A 5,952-nucleotide genomic window follows, 5' to 3' on the forward strand; every position below is an offset into this window, starting at 1 on the left:
TCAGGACAAGGTCCATGTCCCCCACCCCGAAGCCTGAACCACCTACCAACAGGACCTCCGTCTTGTCTGGATTGAGCTTCAGTTTATTGGCCCTCATCCAGCCCATTGCCTCGGCCAGGCACCGGTTCAGTACAGCCACTGCCTCACCTGGATTGGTAGAAAATGAGAGGTAGAGCTGGGTATCATCAGCGTACTGATGACTCCGCAGCCCACACCTCCTGATGACCTCTCCCAGCTGTTTCATGTAGATGTTGAATAGCAAGGGGGACAAATTGGACCCCTGCGGAACTCCATGGCATAAATGCCATGGCGCAGAGCCATAGTGCCCCAGCACCACCTTCTGCAATTGACCATTGAGATAGGAGTGGAACCACTGCAAAGCAGTGCCTCCGACCCCCAATCCCGCAAGCCTATCCGGAAGGAAACCATGGTTGATGGTATCGAAAGCCGCTGAGAGGTCCAGGAGAACCAACAGGGACGCACTCCCCCTGTCTTTCTCCCTGCACAGGTCATCATACAGGGTGACCAAGGCAGATTCAGTGCCATACCTGGGTCTGAAGCCGGACTGAAATGGGTCCAGATAATCAGTCTCATCCAAGAGTGCCTGGACTTGTCCCACCACCACCCGCTCTAACACCTTGCCCAGGAATGGTTTCTAGTTTATCATGGTTTTGCCCTCCCCACTCAGGCCTCCCACTCTTGGCATGCATCCCATCAGCCACTGTGCCAGCAAAATGCCTTGCTTCCTTGCCTATTTCACCTGCCTTTTCCTCACTGGCCCACACACAGAGGATGTATGGCTAGAGTGGTTCCTGTAGCTGGCACTCCTTCTGGAGGACTCTATGGTAGTTGCAAACCAGGATTGTGGAAACCATAATCCCAGGTTCAGACAACACAGCAAGTCATGATGGTGCAGATAAACCATAGAACAACCACCATCATGGCTTCTAAAGACCAAAATGATTATAACGAAATACCACGAATGGGTTCAGACCACACAACAGACCAACAAGGGACCACCACGGCTTGCCCTTTCTCTGAACCCAGCCAGTCTGCGAACATCTGCGCCACACAATGTCTTGCCTGACTGTGCAACAGGTGCTGGGCTGGCCTTTAAGCCAGAACGGCACTGCTTTTGGCCGCCTTCCTGCCCATCTAGCTATTTATCTAAAATCCAAGGCCAAGCTGCAGAAGACAGGCCTGGGTTTTCCATCCGAGTCTGGCTTGTTTGCCACTCGTGTTTGCCGCAGGGGCATGTCCTCCTCCTCCGTCCTTCCGCAGCCCAGTGCGCCTTTTCTTACAAGCAGCGAGAAAGAGGCAAGAAAATGAATCAGGTTCATTCATGTTAATCATAGCTCAGAGACAAGAAATTTGCCCGTTGCAAAGCAGGCCTGGCACTCTCCTCTGTAAGCGGGGATTCCTCCCCCCACCACTTCTTTCCTTAATGAATTGGCATTTAAAATGCCAGTCTCTACAGGATGCGATGGAGAGTATTGGGTATTTTTAAAGCGGCGACAGCCAGGCTGGGGGGAGGGGGGGATTTCTCCCGGGAGAAGAAGGGAAAGCTTTAGCTTCACCCTTCCCGACAAGCAAGGTGCTGAACGTCTTCCAGCCAGAAGGGCAGGCGGGTCTCCTAGCTGCCTCTCGTTGCCTGGTGGGAGCGGAGAAAAAATGTGGCAGAGACAAAACATTCCCAGTATTGTGTGGTCCAGCATATAGCTCTTCTTGCTAGACACTGGGCCCCAGAAGAGGCCTCTTAGAATATTGAGGGTGTGGAAGCAAATGCCTGGAAACCCAGGGATGGGAGCCGGTGGAGTGTGGTGCTGAGCGTGTCGGACCGGGGACCAGAGTTCTAGTCCCCACCGGGCCTTGAAGCTCCCCAGGTGACCTTCCACCAGCCACAGACTCCCAGCCCAACCTACCTCACAGGGTTGTTGTTGTGAGGATAAAATGGAGCCGAGCAAGCTGCTCTGGGGTCCTCGCAGGAGGGAAGAAGGCAGGGTGTTGGTGCAGTGTGAGCAAAACGTGGTGCTGGAGGAGAGCTTTGTGAATGCCCTGGACCGACAGGAAGATGAACAAGGGGGTCCGGGATCAAGTCAAGGCAGAGCTTTCCCTAGAAGCAGAGAGGAGAAAGCCGAGACTGTTGCGCCAGTGTTTGTGCTCTGAATGGCAAGGGGGGGTCCTCACCGCTTTGGCTGGTGGATGGGACTGCAAAGCACCTCTCTCGCTCCTGTGGCCCGGACAGCAGGCAGGTGGAGGAGAAGAAGCCAGGTGTCCTTTCTGGCAGGAAAGAGGAAAGCAGTCGCCCGCAGCCTCCCCTTCTCTGGCTAACAGAAGGAGTCAGAGTTTGGTCTTGCTCTTGTTTTGATGCCACTCCAGGGAGGTGGAAGGATGCAGCTCGCCCTGCGAGCCCCGTGGATGGCCCAAGCCACCTTTGCAGCCCTGGGCCTATTCAGCTTGTACCAGCAGCAGCAGCAGCGGAACGGATGCCTTTTGGGTGAGGCCAGGCCACACGATTCAGTCTTGGTAAGCTGAAGATGCTGCTGGAGAACAGCCAGGTGTGGAGCTGGGGGTGATGCACCTGGGTGGCTGTCCTTGAGGTCTCCTGGGGGACACACCTGCACAGTTCACGAGCTACGGGCTCACTTTCTGGATTCCCGTTTGGACCCCTCAGTGTTCTGCGGGACCTGACAGGGTGGCCAGTCCTACACAAATCTTCCCCAAACCATCGAGCGCGGCTCAGTCGTTTAGGCACGCTTTCCTGGGAATGAATTCCTCTGGACCCAGTGGGCTTTGCTTCTGAATAAACTCGTCTGGGGTCCCGTGGTTAGCACAGCAAAATGAGAGCAGGATCTTTCATTATGGATTTCCCTTTCCAAGCAAACACATTGGATCAATTTGCGTTTCACAGTTAGGAAGTTAGTTGGAATGTTCCTGTTTTCCAAAGCTTGAGGACTGGGTGGGCAAATGCCACCTGTCTCTTATATGAGAGGGACCTTTTTAAACATTTTAATGTCTGCATCCTTTTGTGTATACAACGTCTAAGCACTTTTGGATGCTAAGTGATAAAATGCAGATATGAGTAAAACTAGGAGTCATCTCTCTGCCTTGCCTTCCCAACTACACCTGAGTCACAGTGACGTCATAGGATGGCCTTAAACCTTCCAATTACTCAGAGCGATGGTGACAGTTACGGAATGTTGACAAATAGCACAGCATCTGTGAGGAAAGTCAACAACCCATTTAGAGTGGAGAGAAACTTTCAGCAGGCTATGGTAACATAAGCTGGTGCTGCTAACAGAGGAGGAGAGAGTAGATGGCTGAGGGAACTCTGAAGTGTTCTGCCGGGTTCACACAACACAGAGAGACTCGGTGGTTTGTAAGCCGGGCCTGGCCTCTTGGGCGGCTTGCACAGCCAGAGTGGTCAAGGAAGAGAACCGTTCTGCTGGGTTCAAATGACAGGATGAGCCACCTGCCCGGCTTAGAAGCTACCCTGGCTGATCGTGTTGTGTGGACCCAATGTGTGGATGGGGTCTGCTGGGCCAGGGAGTTAAGGGAAGCCAAAAGGAAAAAGACAGATGGCTGAAATCCCACTGAATTCCGCAAACTCTCTTGAAATAAGGAACCGCTTTTGATGTCAGTCTTCAGTTAATATATGTTTTACTGGCATGCCGTGGCAGCAACACTGCTTGCTGGCTGACAAACGGTTGCCATAGTAATGATGAGAACTACCAGAGGATGAGAGGGACCCACAACAAAATGTTGCAGCCTGCACTCATTTCCCAACGACAGTGCGCATGTTCACCACTCCGGTCAGCCGGGATGCTCCTGTGAAGCTGCAGTCCTGCACATGCTTAGACAGGAAAAAGCCCACAACACTCGCACACCGCAGGGCATCATCCCACCCACCACCTCCCTCCACTTTCCGCTTTCCCCCCAGCGATTCAACCTGCCGTGGTTCGTGAGCGTCAACCTCATTCGGCGGTCCTTATGGTGGTCCTTACAGTTGTTGGCCTTCCTTAAGGTGCAATTTGTGAATTGCAAAGCTTCGCAAGCACAGTCAAAGGCTCACCTCGCTGCTCAGTTCTCCCCCTGCGGCCTCTCCTCCGTCGGCTCCCACCGTCTGAGTTTGCTGTTGGAGCAAGCGCCGCAAAGCAAACTGGGCTGGAGCGTTCCTGCAAAATCTCTCCTCTGAGTTGGGGAATCGCTTGGTCTGCTCTCTTCGAACAGTGGAGTGTCATAAGAGGCTGACAAAGCCGGCTGAGGCAGAACATGGCCTCCCGGTTGGTTGGATGTTTTTCAGGGCATGTGGAACCTTTCATTTCAGCCTGAAATAGGCTTGTTCCTCAGGGCGACTGCGGAAACAAATCTGGGTTCAAGAATTGTGGAATGTTCTCCCACTGGAGAGTCTAGAACGTTGGCCGGCCTTCTCCTGGCACATGTTCCAGCTGCCACTCCAAAAACGGATGGGAGAGGAGGAGTATGGTTTGGGTGATGCAGGAGGGGGATGCCTTAGGCTCCTCTTTCCTGCTTTGCTTGCGTGTTTTTTAGAAGCCCGCTTTCAGTGCTGTTGGAAGTACGAGGTGACCATACCGGGTGTGCCATTCCTGGAATGGGGGAGCCGGTAGGCCTGGCTTTGCTGGCTGACGAGGGCGGCGAGGGAGTGGCCCACCTCCGATTAAAACACCGCACTCGAGCCAGCCTCCCAGGCACGATGGCCGGGCTCAGGTAACCCAAGAAGCCCCCTTCAAGGGTTGACTATGGGTGGGGTGTGGATTCTTTTGGAATGGTGGGGTGTGATGGGTTGTCGCATTGTCTGAACCCAGCCATCTGAACACACCACGGTTTGTTAGAGTGGCTGGGCTCGGACAACACGATCACCCCCATTTCAGGATCCGCCCATGGTTCAAGGGCAATCCAGACTCACCCCTTGTGGGTGTTCCTATGAGGACAACCCTCCGCAGGGTGGGAGGGAAGCAGAGGAAGTTGCTGGGCCGGATGTGTGTGGTGCTGCAACACCCAGTCACTGGTACCGTCCTGAGACTTCCAGTGAAGGATGGGATATTAGAGCTTTTACCGAATAAGTAAATGGTGGGGAGTGTGCTGGACACCTGGCAGCCCCCTCTTCCTGGCACGTCAGCGGAGGCCCTGATCCCGTGAACACCAGCACCTGTCTCATTTTCAGGCACAGCGGTTGGTGAAAGGAAACACTTTTCAAATGTGGATTCATGCTGTTTAAAACTCGGGTTACTTCCACATTACACTGTGCACAGTTTCAGAGGGTCGACCTGTTCTTAGCGAGTGTGCATGCAGGTGTGACGCAGGAAGACCACAAGTGTGTAGCGAGGGGCACGTGCCTCTGGATCCAGGACGGTCCAGCACTGGGGCATCTTTGCAGGAGTGGCAGGAAGCCTCGTTTGGCCCCCAAGGTTACATTCTGTTTCAGCGAAGCGCTCGGGTGGCATTCCAGTGCTGACAGGGGCAGGCCACGCATGCCAAGCACGGTTTCGCTTCGTGCTCTCACTGCCAGGAAATAAGCTTGCAATGGGGAGAAAGCAATGCACTCGATCTGGACAGACTATGGAACTGGGCAGGAGACAACAGGATGGCGTTCAATGTGGATAAGGGCAAGGTCTTGCGCTTGGGGCATAGGAATAGGTGTCATAAGTACAGGTTAGGGGACAAGTGGCTGGAGAGCAGCACTTGGGAAAGGGACCTCGGGGTGCTGGTTGACTGCAGGCTGAACATGAGCCAGCCGTGTGATGCGGTGGTCAAGAGGGTGAACGCCACCCTTGGTTGCATAGCCAGAAGTGTGGCTTCCAGGTTGAGAGAGGTATTACTGCCACTCTATACGACTCTGGTGCACCCGCAACTGGAGTATTGTGCTCAGTTTTGGGCCCCTCGTTACAGGAAGGATATAGCCAGGTTGGAGTCAGTGCAGTGTAGGGCCAC

Source organism: Varanus komodoensis, unplaced genomic scaffold, assembly GCF_004798865.1.
Source record: "Varanus komodoensis strain SLA01 unplaced genomic scaffold, ASM479886v1 scaffold2, whole genome shotgun sequence".
In the NCBI taxonomy this organism is placed as follows: Eukaryota; Metazoa; Chordata; class Lepidosauria; order Squamata; family Varanidae; genus Varanus; species Varanus komodoensis.